This window comes from Oryzias latipes, chromosome 18 (assembly GCF_053564925.1).
Source record: "Oryzias latipes strain Hd-rR chromosome 18, Olatipes_Hd-rR_3.1".
NCBI classification, from domain to species: domain Eukaryota; kingdom Metazoa; phylum Chordata; class Actinopteri; order Beloniformes; family Adrianichthyidae; genus Oryzias; species Oryzias latipes.
In genome coordinates, this window is record NC_136254.1 from 26,562,419 (window position 1) to 26,585,994 (window position 23,576).

The 23,576-nt window shown below is 42.9% G+C and overlaps 1 protein-coding gene across 22 annotated transcripts in view; it reads left to right on the top strand.

Annotated features, from left to right (window-relative positions):
- The window catches only part of LOC101165348 (adhesion G protein-coupled receptor L3), a 315,230-nt gene that overhangs the window by 49,951 nt on the left and 241,703 nt on the right, over positions 1–23,576 (top strand). For 3 of the 22 annotated variants that reach the window (XM_078936160.1, XM_078936159.1, XM_078936163.1), the window contains exon 3: positions 3,431–3,581. The exons of the other annotated variants lie outside the window; for them this stretch is intronic. The gene's annotated coding sequence lies outside the window, so the exon portion shown is untranslated. The remainder of the gene's footprint in view (positions 1–3,430; positions 3,582–23,576) is intronic. 22 annotated transcript variants of the gene reach the window in all.

Consider the following 23,576-nt stretch of genomic DNA (forward strand, 5'->3'; position numbering starts at 1 on the left):
AACTGCTTGTGGCCAAAGTTAAAGTTAATGATGACTTTTTTTAAAAAGTTAGTTTAGAAGGTGGTTTGCCTTAAAGCTACAGTCTTGGTCCTTCATTTTCTTTTGAAGGTCACCAAGTTTTTTTGTTTTTTTTCTCTAATCCAGACCACCTACCAGTACAAAAATTCTAATAAACGGGATTTTCTTATTCATATGGAAGCCCACACCAAGATCATTCCGCCTGTCCTATAAGACGAACAGCAGTGGTTGTCTTTCTCACTGATTAGCGTTGCGTTCACTGACCAAGACAAGTAGAGGGCTTAGTAATAGCTTTATGCTTTGTGCACATGCCCTCTGAAATAGAATAACCATGAATGATATAGATCCCGTGCTGTGCGTCCCAGTAGTCAATGGTTAACTGTTCTCGGGTGATTAAAGCATCTGAGCCCGACCGGCCGCCCTCCTGGAGATCTGGACCACGGTGTGTTTTCTCCGCGCACAACCGCCCTCCCTCACCCCACCGGCCTCATTTCTGCTCTTTCCTCTACCCCCCTTATTGTGCTGACATGTATTAGCTTATCTATCCCTCTGTGTGAAACACAAGCTTGGAGATAACTCTGAGAGCAGGGTTACTCGTGTTCATACCTCGGTATGCTCTAATTCCCCCTTTTTTTTCTTCTCACTCAGACTGCAGGTGGCCCCGTGCCCGGACACAGACGGCCCCACCCCCTATCAGAGAATATAGACTTTTAGTCAACGCTGCCTCCTTTTGTTTTTCCACGAGTGCCGGTAATACCCCGGTATGAACGCGCGTCGCCAGTGTACACGCGGCTAATCGCGTAGACGAAGCAAAAACACGGGGCTGGTGGGTTCGGAGCTTTGACTGGGATTAGCTACACACTCTGTCCTCGTTTATTTGTCATCATTGGCCTCGCTTGACTGACGACTGGTATGCACAAAGCAAACATCATATTAAGGGAATCTTTAACCACGGTGAGCCTTCACAGGTGATTGCATTTCGCTCAGAAAAGCGGCTTAGCCTCACTTGTCGCGTTTCTCAAACACTGACCTGGTTCTTCAGATTTTGGTAACGGCGCTGATGGAGTAGCGCGCTCACTAACTGCCCTAAGGGGGCATCGCCTTGCGACATCAACTGGTCTTGTTTGTTGGTTGGGGTCACTGGCGGCCGCGATCTTTTTTCCAGGCGGTTAATTAGAAGCTAAAGCGAGACACGACCCCCAGGACGTTAAGCACCGTCTGAATAATGAACACCTGGAAACGGTAAAGAGCTCGTGCATTGCATTAGGACTCTGAACTCCTGTGGTCTTTGTAATTGTACTCCTGTTACACCCCCCCCCCCCCGCCGCGTCTCTACAGGTCTCTGGGAAAATATGATTTTCTCAAATGAGACTCAAACACATTTTAATGCATTTAGAGGTGCTCATGTCAATGAAAGCCAAATCATGGTTTGGTCTGAATAAAAGACTAATGCAGGAATGTCAAGTGCCCTGGATTTTAAAAGCAAACAAGACACACACAACGTTTTTGCTTTTTTTTTTCCTAAGCGTGTCACCCATTTTCCGAAGTAAAAACCTATAAATAAGAACATTTTATGAGGACTATTTATGAATTCACTGTGTTCTGATGATGAAAACTTGGATGATTTATGAAAAAAAATAAATGTAAACATGTTTTTTTAATGACAAATTGTTGAAACACAATGCATTGTGGTCTATATTTGCCAATCTTGAGAGCATTGATGAACCCTGGTTTTTCAGAGCGACTATCAGGACACTGAATTTGGAATTGTGCTTTCAGAGACCAGGGAAAAACGACAAACGCCCGATCTAGTGACGGAGTAGTAAGGGAAGTTGGACAAACTGTATACCTTGCTTTTTTTTGACAATGGGCTGTGCTTCCCAACTTTATTGATATTCGTCCTTACGTCTTTAAAAAAAACAGACTGGTATTTTGCAGAGACTTCTGGGAAGTTTTTAGGGGCACTGGATTTTGGAATTGTATATTCGGACTCTCCGGAAAAATCGCAGACACCCTGTTTAGAGCATTAAGTAGTGAGTAGATAGAGAACTCGGACACAACAAATGTCTCGTCTCTTTCTCCACTATTGGAAGAATTCCCCACCTTTTTCTTGACGTTTTTCCTTACGTCTTAAAAAAATGCACACTGGTTTTTCTACTGAGACTTCTGGGATATTTAAAGGGCACTGGAATTTGGAATTGTAGATTTGGACACCTCAACAAATTGGCAAAAAACAGCCTATTTAGTGCACTAAGTAGAGAGTAGATAGGGAATTTGAACACAACAAATGTCTCACTTCTTTTTGACAATGGACGTCAAGAATCCAATGCTCACTGGTTTTTCCACAGAGACTTCTGGGAAATCTAAAGGGCACTGGAATTGGAACTGTAGATGTGGACACCTCAACCAAATGGCGAACACCCTTTTTAGTGCACCAAGTAGAGAGTAGATAGGGAATTCAGACACAAAGAATGTCTCATTTCTTTTTGACAATTGGCAGTGCTCCCCAACTTTTGACATTGGTCCCAAAATCCTTATAAAAAAATCTAAACAAATGCACGCTGGTTTTTTTCACTGAGACTTCTGGGAAATTTCCTGGGCACTTGTTTGTAAAATATTACTGGTAGATTCTGAGATCCCCCCAAAATATAGCGATTGCACTAACCAGGGAGCAATACGGGAATTCGGACACAACGAATGTCTTGTTATATTGACATTTGTTCCAACGTCCTTACAAAATAACCCAATGCACAGACTATGCAAGACTATCAGCTTCTCACACTGTGCCTTCTATTTATTCCCTACGCTCTTCTATACATAAATTAAGTCAGGATGAATCTTAAAAGTGTGACTGAGGGCGATGCCAGTAAAGCAGAATAAACAGGGTATTTCAAAAATACAACCTGTTGTGGGTGTTTGTGTGGCGGTTTTTATTTTATTTTTATGAGCTTTGGCGCTGCAAATTTTCTAGTGAAACGCGTGTCACCTGGTTGTTGGTATTGTTCCGCTGGTGGCGGCAAAAACAAAGCGGCTCGGGGGCTGCTTGTGTATGCTGAGAGGGAGGCAGCACAGGTGGAGCGTGGGCTTCGCGGCTAAAAATACAGACCCGAATGCAATACATATATATACATGCCGTATTTAAAAATAAATAAATGAAATATTCCATTCAAGCTGCAAACTCTCATATTCCTGGTGCAGCTGCGGCGTTGATGCGAGCTGACAGGGATTTTTATTTCATTTTCCCGGCGTATGAGACCTGAGATCGGCTCCCGTCTGCCATATCGTAATCATTTGGCTTGACGCCTTGATTTGAATTGGGGAGTACGCTGCACATGGAGTAGGCCGGGTGTGATACAGCTGCTCGAAAGGCCGCATTACTGTACCAACTGCCTGTTTTTTTTTGTATCTGTAGGTCACAGTGCATTGGAGACGGTACAGTCTCCCCTTCCTCCTCCTCCTCCTCCTCCTCCTCCTCCTGTCTGTGCTGGCAGTGAACACACCTCAGTGCACACGGTCCCTGGATGCAGTCTGGCAGGGCTTAGTGAATCATCTTCCCGTCACAGGTGGGGGAAATACAACAGCGGGATTGGCAGTCCTGAGGTGGCGTCTGGCCCACACTTGAGTGAGGTGTTTGGCTTGTTTCCGCTGGAAGTAACAATATCTATTTATTCATTTTTTTTTATTATGAAGGAGAAAAGAATGTAGTTTGGTAAGTTTTAGATTTCCTACCTAAAAAGAGCTCCAGCGAAAAGCCCTTTTTATGAAAAGACGAGACAATTTTTTAATCCGGCGAATTCTTGCCCCGAGTCGTTCTGTGTGTCTCCCCTCTCCTTCCTCGTCACCCTCCGCCTTTGTGGCGAGAGGCCGTTTCATCTGAGCTCTTGTAGGAAGGTGGCAGCGAGGGGCCGCTGATCAAAGCCAGACTCCTCAGGGCCAACGAGGGGCCGAGCCGGAGCAGCAGATGTTTACCCTCCTCCCTTAGCACCTCAGTTACAGCTATCCTTATTTAACTGGTTCTGGCTAATGGCCCCTCGCCGGTTTCGGATATACCGGATCGCTTTTCATCTCTTGTGTGTGCGGAACATGGGATTGAATGTGAGGCGGCGGGGGTATCTTGTTCCTCGCTGACACTCTTATTGTGCTCCTCTGTGAATTTCAGGCCAAAAGAATCCCTTTCACTGTAATTGGGTGTGAATGAAACACTTGTGCTTGGCTATTGTCTACAATGCAGTGTTACATTCATGCCAGTGGTTAAACACGGCAAGAGTTAGTGGCAAACGGGGTTATTGTGGGGAAAAAAAATACGAAGTTTAGAAGAGAAAAAAAACAAAAAAAACAAGTAGGAGCCACGCTTTTCTGGAAATGTGGCAAACAAGATGGCTTGGCAGGAGTTGTTCTTTTCCAAACACTAAAGAAAAAAAATGTGCAAAATATGAACAAACAATGGGCGCAAAGTAGGCAAACATTGGTTTTTCTAAAAAGAAATTTCTAAATCTGGTCCAGATTCTGGGTATGTTGTACACAAGATTGATTGAAAGATTTGGTGGGCCTAATTGCGCTGCGCCATCTGCCCTAGTTGCAGAACCTGCCAGCCATGTGACAGTTTCCAACAGGCGTACTGACGAGCAGATGTGCGCAGGACTGAGTGCACGTGTGGATTTAAGCACGTCAGTCCCTCTTCACTTTGTGATCACATCTTTGTTTCAGCGATTTCAAGAGGACAGCCGTGACCTGAATTACAAATACCTAACACGCAATCATTAAAAACTCTAGCCGCACACTGCACGGCCTAATTCCTTTACAACTTTTGGCTACTTGATGATGAAGAAATGGTTATTTTTGGAGGAAAAGTCGCTAATAGTAAGGTCAAATATCAGTGGGTCAAGGTTAATTTCTAGCCATCTGCCATGTATTTATTACTTGAGTTCCACAAAACCAGTTAAACAGTAGAATAAAGGTGCAAAAAGATGTTTTTACCAAATACAGAGAATCCGTTCACCAAGATATGGAATTTATGAGGAAAAAAAAGGATCAATTTGACAATTTTTGTGAAAAAGATTCTTGTATTTATGGTTAAACCGTTTGTGCAGTTCACTTAATTCCAGCGGGTTCGTAAGCGCCTCCAACTGCATGGCCGTGTCACACACCGTTTGCACACTTTTTGCTTTCGTTTTCATGATACATGCATGACATACGTAGTTCATAAGTGTCCATCATTCGTCGGTGTGCACAGATGTCCGTCAAGGGTTTTGTCTTGACGTGAATCAGGTTTTTAAGCTGCTCAGAATTTTTAATTTTTTGGGAAAATAAGGCTTTAAAGTGCAGCTTATGGTGCAGAACATATGGTACCTGATATTCAGATGTTGGTTCCTTGAAAAACTAGATATAAAAAAAAAGCCTTTCCAAGGTTTCTTTTACTGTTAAATATAAAATCCAGCTCAAATCTGTTGTACAGTTTAAGAGCCCCGTTCATAGTCCCAGTATTGATTGCAACAGAGATACAAGCCGCTTAATACAACAGTAAAGCGACTCATTGAAAATTTACATTAGGGATTAAAGTTTTAATTGGTGACCGCCCTACAGAAGCGGCATCTGAAGTGATTGAGAATGCTTCGTCACTGCAAAATGGTGAGAATATAGAGAGATGGGGCTGAAAATTTGTGGTAATCGTCGTCAAATTTGCCTCTTTCTGTTCTCCACCTCTTCCTGCATCCAGGCACAGAAGACAATATTGGCATGTGTTTCATATTCTGCATGCTCGTATCCCCCAAGTCCCTTTTGTAATTATTATTCAGTAGATGCACTGCTTGGCACAAGGACAAAAGTTTGCATAATTTGTGCAAGGCCGTCATCAGTTTTTGAGAAATGGCCCCGGCTTTTTCTTTTGCTTTTAACTAAATAGATGCACGCCAGGCTGGACGTAAAAACGGCCGCGAGGAGGAGAGGCAAACGTTATTCATACATTAAAGTCAAAACAACCGGCTAGAGTCGCCGCTTCTATAGCCTGGCCGTGTCCGGCTCAAATACATTTATTTTGCTTGTTGTCGTGATTGTGCTCCTTTTTCCCGCAGGTGGGTAAAAAAAAAAAAAAAAAGTAAAAATAATACTCAGAAAGGCACTCGCTCTTCCTCCTTAAACAAACAAAAAAAAAGCTTCTCAGATGAAGTATTTGGAGATAAGCCGCGCGTGATAACAGAACACCATTCCTCAGTTGAGCTCCCTTAGGGCTCTCACCTTAAGACGGCAGAGTTATTTCCAGCGCACTGTTCACAGGAAGAGTTCCTCTGAGGACAAAATAAAGACACGTTACTCTGGATCCCAAAAGAAAACGCTCTAAATTGCCTTCACTGAAGGGAAGGACGATAGATACATTCTAATTACTGCACACCTCTACGGTTCTCCTGCGAAATCCGTGGGTTTTCTATGGAGTCGCTTTTGTGCCATCCATTCCAAGCGCAAGTTTTTGAGCTCCAAAAAATCATTTTGCACTCGAAACACGCAAAACTATTTTAAATATGTTCCATCGAAACAATTTTTCACTTGAGAGACATTCATTCTCTTCTGTCCTGGAAAAAGAGCAGGGCCCTGCGATGCAAATATGCCATAAAAGCCGGCCAATCACAGGACATCAATGTGCATGTCTGTTAAGATTTCAATTGTTTTGTTTTCACCCATGTTTGAGTTTAAAGGGCTTTTTTTTTTTTTTTAAACACGCAGCATTTTAAAAGTTTTATGCTCAAAACAATTGGAGCGTTTCCATTGGCTATGAAATTGCGCAAAAAATTGCGATGATAAATTTGCCAAATGGGGAAATATGGGGAAATAAAAAATTTTGTGCTTAGAGGAGTTTTTTTTTTTTTTTGAGACTTATTGAAATTGAAGTATTTCACAAAACTGCAATGGAAAAAAAACGTGTTTTAATTAAATGAGTTATGTGACCAACAACCAGATCTTTGTAGGAACTGGCTGCCACAAAAGGTCCCACAGCGTCACTCAGTTCAGGATCCTCTGTAAAATCACCAACCACCGCTTCCCGAAAGGGCTTCATCCGTAGCCCCACCCACATGTAAGGGGCTCGTCACTCCGTGGCCTGAGTGAGACGCCGATGTGCCTTTTGATAGATGATGATGAGCGCTAGTGCTGCGGTAGAAATTTCAATGTATCTGCCGTTCTTTTAAAGTATTGTTTACATCCATCGCCCTGTTTTTTAACAACATAATTTTTTATTGCAAAATTTGTCTTTTTCCCACATTTGTAGATATTCCATAACGTTTTGGGCATGTGTGTAATCGGGAAACGCTGCTAGTGAGTGTTGCGCTTGGAATGATGGCATAAAAATCCCTTCATGGATTTTCTCGCTGCATTGTTCCTTGGTTGGGATTTCAGGAATAAATTCTGCTTTTGTTGCCAGAACTGGCAGAAGGTTCTGGACGTAGCTCTTTTGTTGGTAATGCACAAAAACGTACAATCGTCGGTTTTGCATCCGAATGGGCCATATTTGGTGGATGTGATGCTGATTTCTGACAGTAAACAGGAAAATTGAATAATATCAGCTTTCTTGTTTTGGTCTTTTGGATTCCTTTCCTCTTGATCCAAATCAATTCTGGGTAAGCTGGATGAGCTCCCTCTTGAAATGACCATTTGTTTTGATGGTACAGGACACCTTTAATCAGTCCTGCGACATTGATATGAGAGAGAGGGGAAAAAAACATCAATTTGAAGAAACTTCATCATTTGCTGTTTGCTATTATTATTGCAGTCGATACAGCAGAAGGCCCATTAAATGAAGTTCCACGTTTCCAAGCAGACCCAGCTCATCAGTTTAGGCTACTTTTCTCTACACGCAGACATAGTGTCTCCATTTAAACCTGCTGTTTGCATCTGTGCAGCCAATCGATAACCCAGCGGAGCGTGTTATCTGTACGGAAACCGCTGCAGAGATGACAAAAGAGCAAATCTTTGGAAAAAGGAAGCTTTTTTTTGTTTATAATAAAAAAATTTCAATTAAGAGGTACTGAAGTCACATGTGAGATCAACAAATTGAGCCCCACCTTCTCGTTTTATTAGCGTCAAGGGCGAGAACGAGATAGGAGCGCCGTAAAACAGGTATTCTAGCAGTGCTCTGGGCCGGGTAAGGAAAAACAGATCGATGTGCTTTACTCGGTTAGAAGACCCTGGAGATTCACTGCCTGACACTCCATAAAAAGCTGCGTGTTTTTTTTTTTTAAACCAAGATCTTAGCATGCATGAAGGAATACAACATGCTGCACGCGTTTTCATAGCTGTCAGAATACCAACCTGTCTACGAGAAAAGAGAAATTTAATATTTAGTCCCAACCCCACAGCCAACTTCACTCTCGCCGTCCACTGAGCTGTCAGATTTGACTTTTATTAGAGGAATATGAATCTAACGCGAGGCACAAAATGACTAACTCTATTTCGCCACGAGCTCCGCACCGAAAACCAATAATAGGGCGCTTGTAAAACACATGCCCGCATAGCTCAAGGCTGAGATGAGTTTGTAACCTTTGCTGGCATGTTTAGGAGGTATGCGTTTGAAAGCACCGGTGGCGATAGCCCGAGGATACGTCTCCTTTGCTGCTTTTTTCTTTTCTTTTCGGTGTCTGCCAGACACAGGTGGAGATCATCCCTTTTGTCCATCACTGACAACGCAGCTGAAAGTGGATATGGAGCCATTATGGCCTCAAACACCCATTGGTCGCCTTAAACACTTCCAACGCCAGCACAAAGTCCAGTCTATTTATAATTCATGCAGGCTTGACATATTATCTGCATATTTAAACAATGAATGTCCCACCCTTCTTCTTGCCCCGCCCCCCTTTTCCTTTCTAATTCACGTAACCCATCTCAGTTGTTCTCTGGCGGTTTGGAAACGTGACCGAGGAGGCTGTATCAGAGAGGAACGATGAATGAAAAGCTGAGCAGATGTCTTTCATTTTTTCATTCTATGTATCGTGTTGCAACTGTAACCCTTTAACACAGGAGATGTCACTGATGATGGTCAAATAACTCGTAGACGTACTCTTTGACCATAAAGCCAGGCCTTGAGGGCCGGCCTCTTGCTAGTTTTCCTGACTTATTTGCTGTTTATTACCTGGATCAGGTGTGTTTAGCCAATAAGGAGCTTCAATGGCAGGATGGCTGGAAAACATGCTGAACTTCAGCCCTCGAGGCCTGGAATTGGACCCCTCGGGTGTTCATTGTGAATCTGATTATTCAGATTAGAAAACAAAAAAGACTCTTTGCGCCGTTGTGCAACATTTACCCTCCCCAACACTTGATATGTAACACAAAACAGTTTTGCGTAACACAATCTTGTCGCTTTATCTCTGCAACAGAATCAGAGAAATTTCACAATGATCATGTAAAGGCCTTGTTACACAGACCCTTCATACGTGTTTCGGATGTCACAGATGAAAATTAGTCATACAATAATATACATGGAAAAAGTGAGAAAAGTTGTGGTCTATACATAAAATTTTCCCAGATGGATCACAAAGGAACCATGATAAAACCATGGAAGAAGTACGAATAAACGTAGCAACATGTACGTGATTATTGGTCTGCTTATTTGAAGTTCGTTAGTGATTTTTGTGTCCATTAGGTTTTTTAACGTGATTTGTGCTTCGTATATGCAATATAAAAGTTATACAGCAGTGGTCATGCGTGAAAAGTCTGTTAGACATACATGGAACGGTCGTGGAAAGCCACAAATTTGCGTAAGCATCTAGCAAAAAATCATGCACATTTGCCGAAGATTTGCATGATAATTGCACGTAAACGACGTAAAATAGCATATATTGCGTGATTGCCAATTTTGAACAGCTCAAAACCTGTTCACGTAAAAACCCGTCCACTGAAACCCTTAAAAATTTGCGCGCTTCGACGAATGACGAACACGAGAAAACACTTATGAATTATGTAGATCATGCATGTATCACGAAAGACTGAAATTTTGTACATGGAAAATGCACAAGCTGTACGTAGTGGCCGTGTGACATGGCTTTACGTAGTTCACTACAGTAAGGTGTCACATATCAGCGCAAGACTGCTTTTCTCTGCTTTAGAACCCGCTGGAATTAACTGAATTGCGTGAATCGTTAGAGTTATGCTAGTCGACAGAGTCTCAACACTCTCCTAAAGCTCAGATGGTAAAGGGTTAATGTTGCGTTCACACTGAACGCGATGCGCTAATCAAATTTGCCTCCTGTTACCTTTCTTTTGATATGTGTCAAAGTCACTGGTGGAAGCTTGTCCAAAAATATGTTCATAAACCTGACGCCCATGTGACGCATGTGGGAGGAGCTAACGTCAAACTTTTTCATCCTCAAAGCATTGACTTAAATTTTTGTTAAATGAGACTTGGTGTCGTATATTTCTGGTCAGACACCAACTTCCTCTTTATGATCAAATTTTTAATGGTTGCACTATCAACATTTTAAATACACATATATATATATAAGTCCCAATATCACTGGGCTTTTAGAGTCCTTGGTATAACCCGGCTTGGATTTGAGCTCACGACCTTCCAGTTACTGGGTGGACCCTCTACCACAAGGCCACTGAGCTGGTAAGTCCCTGAATGGTCAAAGTTCGACCTGTTGTAACCTTTAATTTGCGTTCAATGGCCGCACAGACCTGAGTAGGGATGCTTGAACGCGAAAATATTGGAACGCGTAAACAGCAATACGCGTAAATGCGTATTGCTGAGAACGTAGCTTAAGGCTTGACCAGTTGCCGAAGACACTGTGACAGGCTCATTGTTAACGACACGCAAAATAATAAGAAAACAACTTAGCCAGGTCCTTAACAAAGAAGAATGCAAGGTTTCCAAAACATAAACGTGAGAATTGTAGAAAAATAAAAAAGTGTAATTGAAAAACTTTTAACATTACAAAAGCTGCAGATGAACAGGTGACCTAAATCCGATTCTCTGTCTGACCATGTGACATCGCCAAAACAATGCCGCTTACATAAACCATGATAAAAGTTTGCATTCTGCTCATGTTTTTCCTCAAGAAGCTTTATTTGCCCACCGGGTGAGACATCATTGCTCATCGTGTTCGTTTGAAGTTGATGGATGTACTTGGCGATTGTTTCCTGTCATGCACGAGGACGATGATGTACTTTCATGCCTCTCACTTCCAATTTAGAGATTCAAGTTTTGGTTCTGGACTTGACAACCGAGCTGTGCCGGACTGCTGATGTGCGTACCTTGAGTGCAAGCTGTGGGAGTCGCAAATAGCACTTAAAGAAACAGAAATATGGCACATCTGGCTAAAAAAAAAAAAGGTTGTCTGTTCTCTGAGGTTGTCGTTTCAGTCCCTTCTGCCTGGTTACTTGGCATCCTATTCTCATTTGTCATTATGCTGTTTCCAATCATTGTATTTACATGCTCAGAAGTAACCTGGTTACAGGCAGCTTCCTCTAGCGTCTATTCCTTAAAATAATGAGAAACTTGGGCTCTTTAATCGGGTTAAGGGATTATATAATTTTGCATAATCTGATTTCGCAGTAACCAGATTTTTCTAAGTAATCAGGTTACTTAAATGCACTTTAATATGAGGGGAAAAAAAGAGAAAAAGTACTCATAACATCTATCTTTTTTGTATTTTGTACCATTATTGCACTTCAGCTGCAGGGCTCTTTTCTTTAATGGTTGCCAATGACTTGTTTTTCTCGAAACTAGAATAATCCCAGTGATGTCAATCATAGATCAGACTGTGTTAGTTCAGGAATTATCATCTGATGCATCTTGAGTAAAGCTGGTTCTGATTTCTGACGGCCCAAAATTACGGTAAAGAGAACGACAGAAACGTGATAATGCCTCTGGGGGAAACTTGACGAGATTACATTCATGAGATTTGATGCTCGTAAGTATGTTATTGTTTCTGAAAAATGCATTGGAATACCTCCCCAAAAAGCCCTGTGAGCTCGTATGGAGGGATATCTTGAGATTTGGAGAGAAATGAACAATTGTTTTGGTTGCTGGCTAATTTGGAATGTTTTCCCCAATCTGTCATATTATAAGTACGGTAAGTAAAAAAAAGAAAACATTTTCCACACACAAAACCACACTTCGAAGCCTTAATGTTCAAAAAACCACAGTGTACCATGTTTACTCTGGTTGTGTTTACTGATTTTGAAGCAATTTTGAGAGGTACACAGTGCTCTGTCAAAATGTCAGTCCATCTTTTGTTTGGTTGTGTGCATGTGCTAATGTGTAGCGGAGTCGAACTGTGTTACTAACAAGGTTGGGAGTTAGCCTCTGTTTTTATTTTGTGCTTATAAACAAGGTTACAGAAATTGTTAATCGGTAACTCTGCTAACTTGTAACGATCTTGTTGGTATGTTTTTTTTTCTTACATGTTACTAACAAGATTGTGGGTTAGTGTACTTACAGTAACAATAGTTTAAGCTGTATCAGTCTGTCTTTTTACTCGTTGCAAACAAGGTTGGGGGTGTTACAGGTAATATGAATACACTAACACAGCTAACGCTTCTGATATGGCTAACGTGTAGCGGTGTTGGACTGTATTTTTTTTCACGTGTTACTAGCAAGGTTAGAAGTTAGTGTACTCGCAGTAACATTTGATTTAGCTGTATAATAATGTTTTTTTTACTCGTCGCAAACAAGGTTGGGGGTGTTACAGGTAATATGAATATGCTAACACAGTTGACGCTTCTGGTATGGTTAACGTGTAGTGGTGTTGGACTATTTTTTTTTCTTCACGTGTTACTATCAAGGTTAGGAGTTTGCGAAGTCACAGTAACGTTTGTTTTAGCTGTATCATTCTGTTTTTTTTACTCGTCGCAAACAAGGTTGGGGGTATTACAGGTAATATGACTACACAAACGCGGCTATCGCTTCTAATGTGGCTAACCTGTAGTTGCGTCGGACTGTATTGCTTTTTACGTTTTACTAACAAGGTTGGGGGTTAGCGTAGTCACAGTAACGTTTGTTGTAGCGGTATCAGTCTGCTTTTTACTTCATTGCAAACAAGGCATTATGATCACACTAGCACGGCTAGCACTTCTAATGTGATTAACGTGTAGCGTGTTACAAACAGGTTTTAGAGTTTTTGTGAACTCAGTTGTTAAAATCTGACTGACAGACTTATCTAGGATTCTTGTCTCGCTTAATGTGCCTTAAAGTTTCTGTTTCTTCAAAGAAATATGTTTTAATATTCAATAAATATTAGATTTACAATTTATCGTTATTGCGATATCAAGCGAATAAAAAAAAAGTTCATTATGCATTCCACCAATCGGATGGACTCCTTTACAGATGGAGCCCTTTTATGTTAGATACTCGCCTCCTATGTAGATTAGGGTCATTTGGAGTGTAAAGGAAAGTGTGTTGACTCTTATTCAAATGAAACTGTTGCAGTGAAATAGAAATGATCTATTTAGTTGTTTTGCTATTTGTTCATGTATCGCAAGTTATAGTGATCAATAATCCCAGGTTTTCCTTATATCGTGCAGCCCTAACAAAAACATTTGAAATATTTCCTTTACATGAAAATGTAAGAATCTTCTGAAAACATTCTTTTGACATTATAATGTAAAACTGTTGTAGTAACCAAACATACAAAAAATGGTATAAATAAATAAATTCTCTTTTCTTTTTGAAGAAAAAAAAATGTCAGGGTTTTTTGTTATATTATGGCAACATATAGCCATGAGATGTTGCATTATTTTTGTTTTTTTGTTGGATTGAAGCCTTAATGGTGAATATTTTGGCAAAAATCTGCAATGAAGACTTCAAACTATGGTTACCCACTCTGGTCATCTTTTGATCTATTTTAGAAGCGTTCCCAGTGGTCTTTTATTTATATTTATTTTTTTAACCAAATTTAAAAAATAATTCTTAAAACCGGTGTTGTCTTCTAGGATGTCGTTTTTGCAGAGCAACAATAGTTCATTCGATCTTCGTCTGAGTTGTAGGCGGGACCCCTGGTGAAGAGCAACCCTGCCCCTCTTCTTCTTCTCCTTGTGGCTGAGGGTTTGTGCCTAATTTTTATGTCACAAATACAATATATTATATATTTTGTAAGTATATATTATATATTTTTCAAACATCACTTTTTCGTCTGCACCCATGTTAAAAACACTAAAAACACAATTTCCATTGGAGTGGGTCTTTAAACAAAACTTTATCATTCTTTAGGTTTCCATTTTCCTGCATCTCTTTCCTACCATAATGCTTCTTCTCTTCCTTGATGCTGCTGTCTTATACGTTCTGTTGTGACCATACCTTTATTAACTTTAAATTAGCAGATACATTCAGACTTCGTAGAGTTTCTTCTATCATGTCTGCTTTATTTGGATCATCACACCTGTAAGTAAAGACTTGAATTTTCAGTGAGGATTTCGTGCTTTTTGTTTCTTTTGAGAAAGGCATTTGTTGAATGGAAAAAAGAACAATGTTGATGAATAAATCCATCAGGGGAACAGATCATGTTAGATGTTTTGGAGATATATGCGGGGAAGCAGATTGAGGTGGCTTAGACACATGATGGTGTTAGTAAGGATTGGAGCTACCAGTAGGGGGACGAAAGAGGACGTTCAGGTATGTCGACACGGAGGACCTGAGGGTGGTTGGTGTGGATGAATGCAGACAATAGGATTTTAGATGGTGGCAGATGATTCCCTGTGGCGAGCCTTAAAGGAAGCACGCAAAGATAAAGCAGATTTGTGGAGAGGAACACCTCACACGGAGACAAACGCTGACAGCAAAGACTCACATGTCAGAAAAAAAGGGGCATGATTGATTGGTTTCACCTGTCTGCTAGACAGCTGGCAGATCATTTAGCTGTAGAAAAAAAAAAAAAAAAAAGTACAGTCAAAAAGCTAACAATGCTTTGACTTAGTATTACCACCACTGACCTCAAAGACTGTATTTCAATGCAGCAACATCCATCATAGAACATGCTGTCCAGTTATCGACTGAGACTAAGTAATTTGTGAAATAAAACTAGCAGGAACTGAGTCTGGTTGATTTTAGTTGGATCCACATGTAGGATGAGTCAGTGATAACGCCCGACAAGATTGTCAGATTATTAGGCAGAGGTGCTAGCCAAGGTCCTAGATGAGACATATCTGCCTGACTCAAATTTGAAAACCAGGTCCCCAAACCAACAGTGCTGTGAGGGTCAAACAGAGCGGTACCTGGTCCCATTTTTTAAATACAGCTACACAACGGAACTTGCGGTTCTGAATTTTTCATACCATAAGGCACACTTAAAAGCCTTGATAAAAAATAAAAATGAAAGACTTTATTATTGATGTCGAAACGTGTTTTTATGTCTTACAATCGGGGACAGAAGTTAGCGTAGTCACCATAATGTTTGTTTTAGTGGAAAAAAGTCTGGGTTTTTTGAGATGCAAAGAAGGTTGGAGGTTATTGTAAATATGTTAACATGGCTTACATGTTGCAATGTCAGACTTTTTTTTAACATTTTGCCAACAAGGTTGGGAGTTAGCGTAGTCTCAGTAACATTTGTTTTAGTGGGCATTTTGTTTTTATGTGTTAAACAAGATTGGGAGTTACAGGTGTTGTGAATAGGCTAATGCGGCTAATGCTTCTAATGTGGCTAACATGTTGCGGGTTCGGACTGTGTTTCATATTTACGTGTTACTAACAAAGTTGGAAGCTAGCATAGTCAAACTGTTTTGTTTTTTTTTAAGTGGAAGAAATTTAAAGCTGCAGTTAAATGACATCATCAATAAACAAACACAATTCCAGATACAAAGGCTTCGACTGGAAAGATATGAAAACTCAAATAAATCTGGCAAATTTCTAGCTAATCAGCTTAAAATTAATAAAGAAAAATCAACAATCACTTCGATTATGGACCAAACAGGGAATGTCACCCATGACCCGGTAAAAATTAATAATGCGTTTAAAGACTTTTATCAAAACTTATACACTCCACAGATCAATCCATCAGAACAAAGCATCAACTCATTTCTCAACAATATAAACCTGCCCAAGTTAAATGAAGATCAAATCACAAATTTAGACTCTCCGCTCTCGTTGTCTGAGCTTCATGAAGCTCTGTTACTTATGCCTAATGGTAAAGCACCAGGGCCTGACGGCTTTCCTGCAGAGTTTTATAAGGAATTCTGGGAACAACTGGCACCAACGTTTTATAAAACGGTAAAATTTATCAATGAAAGCCAATCTCTACCACCTAACATGAACTCTGCCAACATTATCCTTCTTCTAAAACCAGACAAAGACCCCACGAGTCCTTCAAGCTATCGCCCCATTTCTTTAATTAATGCAGATGTAAAAATTATCTGCAAAGCACTAGCACAGAGAATAGAAAAAGTCACTCCTCACATAATTGACTTTGATCAAACTGGATTCATCAAAGGCAGACACTCGGATGACAATGTCCGCAGACTCGTTAACATAATAGACTTTGCCACCATCAAAAACCAGGAAATGACTATACTATCACTGGATGCTGAAAAAGCCTTTGATAGAGTAAATTGGAAGTTCCTCATTGCTGCCCTCCATAAGTTTGGGTTTGGAGAATCATTCATCAATTGGATCAAAATATTATATCACAACCCCAATGCATCAGTTAGAACTAATAAACAGACTTCCAACAGGTTTTTTCTTGGAAGAGGAACTAGACAGGGTTGCCCACTCTCCCCCTCTCTTTTTGCAATATTTATCGAGCCTCTAGCTGCAGCAATAAGACAGAATGAGAGTATTAAAGGAATTAAAACCAAACACAGCCATCATAAAATTAGTCTCTATGCAGATGACATATTACTGTTTTTAAGTAATATACATTCTGTAAATGAAACGGCAACAATCATTAATGAATTCTCTTCTATATCAGACTATTCCATTAATTGGAATAAATCTGTTTTATTACCACTGAACAGTAATGCGGAGCAAGGACTCACAATACCAGTTAAATCAGGCAATATAAAATATCTAGGTATTTATTTTTCCCCCAAAATATCAGAACTGGTGCTGCTAAACTACACCCCATTACTGAAAAACATACAGGACGATCTAACACGCTGGACCAACCTGCCTTTGTCCCTTATGGGCAAGGTAGCCACGGTTAAAATGAAAATCTTACCCAAAGTTAATTATCTCTTCTCAATGATTCCCACACAACCGCCATTAAAATGGTTCAAAACATTAGACTCATCCATATCAAGCTTTCTATGGAACAATAAACCTGCAAGAATTAGTCTAAAAACTTTAAAATCTGCAAAAAGCTGTGGAGGATTAGAATTACCTAACTTCCACAATTACTTTCTTGCAAATAGATTACAATACATCTTAAAATGGTTAAAAAATAATCCAGAAACTAACTCATGGTTAGACTTGGAACAGGCGTTATGTGGAAAGATCAACCTGTCAGATCTTCCATTTATTAGTCAAATAGTTAAAAAACAGGATTGTTTCAAAAGTATTAATATAAATGCCACTTTAACAGCCTGGTGGGAATTTCTCAAAATATCAAAATCATCAATTGAACCGTGCAAAATGACACCCATCTGGAACAACCCAGACATCCTCATAAACAAAAAAATTATCCACTTCCCAGCTTGGCAAGCAGGGGGCATAAAACAACTAGAGCACATAATTATTGATAGAAGATTCATAACTCCCCAGGAACTTCAAGACAAACATGGAATATATAACTTCTTGGAATATCAGCAACTTAAATCAATTATTACTAAAAAGTTTAAATACAGAGACAACGATTTAAAGCTACCAGATGTAGTTACCACTCTGATCAATTTCTCAATGAATAAAACTCTCTCCAAAATATACAAACTTTTATGTAATTTAGATAACAATATTTCACTTCCGACAACAAAATGGGATGCGGATTTGAGCATCAGCACAGATGAAAGTTTTTGGTCAGAACTTTGTCTAAACACCTTTAAAATGACAAAAAATCCAAATCTGCAGCTAATCCATTTCAAAACTCTTCACAGAATTTACTACACTGGACAGAGGATGTTCAAGATGGGTCTCAGTAACTCAGACATTTGTCAGCACTGTGACAGTAATCTACCCGACAATTACATGCACGCACTATGGTTCTGCACGCCTGTCCAGGCTCTCTGGCAGCAGGTATGTGCCGATCTATCAGTCTGGCTTAAGGTTTCAATCACAGCTTCACCGTCACTTTGTGTGCTTGGTGACAAGAGTGCCATCGATGTAGAAGGAGGATTAGGCTCTATCATTTTCATAACTCTTTGCATTGCTAAAAAAACTATTTTAATAAATTGGAAAAGCAAAAAAAATATAAATATAAGTCAACACAGAAATCTGCTGCTTGATCATATCAGCTTGGAAAAAATGTCAGCCCAAAGTTCAAGTAACTTTGAAAGAATTCGGTCTCTCTGGTCTCCCATAGCTAACTCCGTGACTTAGGGGGTGGGGGGGGCCTGGTCGTCGCTGCTCCTTGCCCTTCTGCCGTGGGCCGGGGTGGGGGTCGGGGCCTCCGGTGCCTGGCCGGGGGTGGTGGGGGCTCCGTTGGTCGGGGGGTCGGGTCCGGCGCCTGGGTGGGGCGGCCTGGGGCGCTGCGTGGTCCTCTGGGCTTGGGTGTGGGGGTGCGTGGTGGGGGGGTGGGGTGGTGGTCTGGCTTGGCTTGGGGGGGTGGTCCCTTTGCCTGTGCTGGGGGGGGTTGGCGGGGGGCGCTGCTCTGGGGGGGGGGCCCAGCGGCGCTGGATGGGCTTCCCGTCTACACCTGGGGCTGGGATCGGCCCTTCCCTGGCTCTGGGGCGGGACGGGACAACCCTCTTGGGGCCCCCGGTCGCTCTGGGTGTCATCCGCTTCGGCTGCGGGGTCTGGGGGTGGGGTGGGGGTCTTGTCGGCCCTGTCCTGTGGGGGGGCATTCTGGGGGAGGGGGGGGGGCACTATTGGTACGGGGCAGGGGGGGTTGACGGGTCGGGGTCTCCGCTGAGGCCATCGGCGGTTTCCCCGGCCGGTTGGCTGCCTCGGTCCCGTCGAGGCCTGACCAGAGCTCTTCTAGGGCCGGCGTTTGGGGGTGGGGGCCTGGGCTTGCTCCGGGGGGGGCCGGCGCTTTCTGGCTCCCCTCTCTCTGTGTGGGGGTGGTGGTGCTGGGCCTGGGGTGTCTGCGCCTCCGGGGGTGGGGCCCCGGGGCTGGGTGGGCCTGGCCCCCTTGCTGGGGGGGGGGGGCGGGGGATGGCTGTTTGACCACCGGGGGACAGTCTATCATCTGTCCCCAACTTACCCCCTTCCTCATATAACCTCATAATAGGGTGAGGGGGTGGGGGGCTTAGCCTGCGATGAGCCTTGGGGGGGGGGGTTTACTAGGCAGTGACCCCCCTCCTGTGGTTGCCGTATGGAGTGGGCCCCCCCTCTTTCGGTTTTATTTGCACCTTAGACATGTAGGGCCCTTGGTAGGGGGGGTGCTTGGACATCACTGCCAGCAAGCAGCGGATGTCCTCCTAGCACCCTACCCGCCAATTTTAACCGCACCTTAGACATTTAGGGCCCCTTGGTGGGGAGGGTGAGGGGACGTCACTGTGAGTAATCAGGAGACGTCCCCTTAGTGCCCTACCCTCCAATTTTAACCGCACCCCCCTTAGTACACACACCCCTCCCCCCTCAATATATACATCCCAACATAAACACACACACATGCACACACACACTCTCTCAAACACACATACACGCACACACATTTTGCAAGGAAGGTGGGACCTAGGACCATCTGTCCCCTGCCTCTTCCCTGGTGGGGGGTACGGGCCCCTTTGCAACGGCGGCTGTGTCCCCGGGGTGCTGGCTTCCTGGGCCCGGCGGTGCTCTCTCCGCGCGGTGGGGGGGTTCACATTACATCTGAGCCGGGGGTGTTCGTGTCCCTGGGGGGTGGGTTCTGGTCCTTGCTCCTGAGTGCTGGGCCCCGCCAAATTTCCAACTGTGGCCGAGCCTGGTCGGGCCATATTTACAACACCCCTTGTGGGCCCTCTTTTTTCCCCGGGGTTCCCCCCTTCTGGGCGGGGGCGGCGGGCCCCTGCCTCGCTCCTCCCTGGACCAACCGTGGGCCGGGCGGATGGCTGCCTGGAGTGCGGAGTGGGTCTCCCTTGGGGGGTCCTGGCCCGTACCTGGGGTTGGGGCGGGGGGATGCCCGGAACTCCTGGGTGGTGGTGGGGTGCTCGTCTGGGGCTGTGGGCGTCCTTCTCCGGTGGGGCCCTGCGTTGGGTTCTCCCGGCGCGGCGGGGGGGCTGCTCTCCTGGTTGGGCTGGGGCGGCGCCTCCTTTCCCTCCGTGCCTCCCTGCTCTCTGGCTCTGGGGGCCTTGCGGCGGCCCTGCTGGCCCTGGCCTGGGTGGCGGGCTTGGTCGCCCGGGCGGCGGTTATTCCCTGCCGGTTCCCGTGTGGCGTTGGGGGGAATCCGGCTGCCGCTGCTGGTGCGGTGGGGGTCTTGGGGTGGGGATGGCTGGGCACTCTCCCTCCTTCTTTTCACGTTCCACCATCCATTTTAGAAGAACATAAACACTCACCTGAGCACAGGTGTTAGCTCAACAGACCGAATGACTGAAATATTTCACACTAGTTGGTTTTAAGGCATAAGTATGCGTGTGAACACTATCTGTTTTGTGTACATGTCGACAGGTGGACATTCTTGCAACTAACAGGTGTGTTTATAACATTTGAGTGTGTGTGTGGACAGGCTCCGCCCTTTTTTTTTTTTTTTTTTTTTTTTTTTTTACATTTGAACCTTACCATAATGATTAACAACCAGTAAACTTGTTGCTTTATGCTGCTTCATGGTCTTATCCCCCTTCCCCTCCTATTATCACCCCCTACCCCCCCTCTCTCTAACGTCCCTCTCTCTTCTTCCCCTCTTTCCTTTTCAAAAAAAAAAAAAAAAAAAAAAAAAAATAAGTGGAAGAAGTCTGTTTTTTACTATGTGTTCCAAATAGGGCTGGGTGTTTTTTGGAATATGCTAACGTGGCTAATGTGTACCGGTTTCAGACTGTGCTATATTATGTGTTAGTGAAAAAGTATTTTTTGCGTGTTGTAAAGAAGGTTGGGAGTTACAATTATTGTGAATACGCCAATACGGCTAATGCTTCCAATGAAGCTAACGTGTTGTGGTGTCGGACTGTGTTTTATATTTACGTGTTGCCAACAAAGTTGGCCGTTGGCGTAGTTACAGTACGATTGTTTTAGTAGATTAAGTCTGTTTTTTTTATGTGTTGCAAAAATTGTTGGGTGTTTTTTCTAATACGCTAACGTTTTTTTTTAGTGCTAGTGTCAAGGTTGGGAGTTGCCGTAAACTCAGTAACTTTTGTTTTTCTGTTATCAGTCTTCTCTTTAACGTGTTTTTAAAAAACGTTGGAAATTACAGATATTGTGAATATGCTAATGTTGCTAATGCTTCTAACATTGTTAACACGTAGAGTGTTACAAACAAGTTCTAAAGTAACTGTGAATGCAGTTAATAAAGTCTGACTGACCGACGGTCTTATCTGTGACTCTTTTGTATCGCTCTATGCGCTTTATAGCACAGTGCGCCTAATATATGACATAGCTTCAAAAATAGTCCATTCATTAACGCTGCACCTTATATTCTGGCCTTCTAGAGCGGATTATACGTAATTAGTAAGATTCAGAATAAGAGTAACACTAAAGCATGAGAGTAGATACAATGTCCCACTGAGAGTATCTGCACAACCTCGCATGTGTGACATCCTATTTCACTGATATGATACTAAGAAAATGAAGAGAAACTGCCATAAAGTGGCGTTGACTAAAAATGAAACAGACCTGAATGAGTGCTCACATTGCATATCAAAGTATACCTCACGACTGTAATCAGACACGCGCCGTTGCCTCGTAAGTCATTTGAAATTTGAAGGGACAGTCGAGGAAGTTGTCGCGGGTGTTTACAGAAGAAATCCCTCACATTGCTAAAGTGCAGATGCTATTTGTTCTGTGCCTCGGTGCATGAACGCTCGGAGAGAGCACCGGGCCCTGGCGTCTCCGTCTGGATAATAATTTGAAAAGTCAGACCGAAATGGGAGGGGGGTTATTGCTTGGTGTCATTCCACTTAATACGTGTTCTTTCACGGTGCTGACAGATCCCTGATTTTGACAGATTATGGAGACAGCTGCGGATGCATCTACCACGCTGTTGCCTATAGCAATGCAGAGTTAAATGTTACTTTAACGCTGAAAGACATTATGTGATAGCAACAGTATGACTGACTTGGTCAATTTGCACTTATTTGATGACGAGTACAAGGGTAAATACTTTGACTAAACAATGACTCTGCCTGAATCAGACATTGCAGAATTAGTACTAAAGAGTGTGTTGCTACTTTGGCTTTAATGCTTGTTGTTTTTTTAAAACAGAAGTTTAATTATCATCTCCACCTCCTTCCCAGTATCCAATTTGTGCAACTATCGATATCTTGAAATTGCATTATCCGTGGGAATGCGAACGTTGGGTGGACTCTGTAGCCGTCGCCTGATTCCGCTCTGCGCAGTTCTGTGAGGTCAGGAGAGATGCTGCTCGTATGCAGATAAGGCAGCTGCGATCGGGGGCAGAAATGATTGCCATTCGCGCTCACGGGATGTTTGTTCATGCGGGCTCGGCTGACAGACGACAGGCCAGCAGTTGCAGCCGTCGCCGGGGTTCTTTCAGACTCTGCGAGTGTAATTTGTCAAAACAGAGACAGCAAAGAAAAAAGTACGGTAAGTAAATAATGGAGGTGCTGAAATGTAAAGCCTCTGAGTGTAGCGTACGTTTGATAGCATTGCAAGCAATCATCTTGCCAATGTTTATGTCAGGCCCCATTTAACGAGATACCTCAAAGGTTTTGTTTTCAAAGTTTGCAGAAAGTAAACAAACGATGTGGCGATTTTGTACCTATAGGTCTTCTAGGAGCTTTTTACGGCGCCGGCTAGCAGACTAATGCAATCAGAAACGCGCATTTAGTAGATGATATTCACATTGGACGGCCACTACCCAATAGTAGTGCACGTTCAGCACGTACAGATGCTACATGATCAATTTTAAACGGTTGGCACTTCCATAAGTTAAACAGGACGGCACTTATACATCATATAACCATAAGACAGGCCTTTAGATTGGGTTTGAATGGGAGCAGAACATCAACTAATGTCATGTCTTCATCTAGTTTGGTTTGCTTTCCCACACAGTATTCTCCTGAAGGCTGAACCCGACCAAACTTCCTGAAAGCCAATCTGGTCGTTTGATACACCGCTCACAGGAATGGCACATCAGGGTTTGATTCCCTGGGTGCGCATTTATCCAGTGTTGGCCCTTGGGCAAGACCCTTGGTGATACTGTCTAACTATATAGCCACTAGTGGGTCCAAGTCTGAGTTCCGCCCTGTGCCGGTCCCCAGCCCGGATAAAATACAGGGTCGTGTCAAGACTGGTCTGTGGTGTAAAAAATCTCTGCCAGATCACCTCTCTGAATCCCAGAGAGCTGATTCACTGTGGATATGCCCAAAAGTGAACAGCAACATTTGATACACTGCTTACTTGTGGG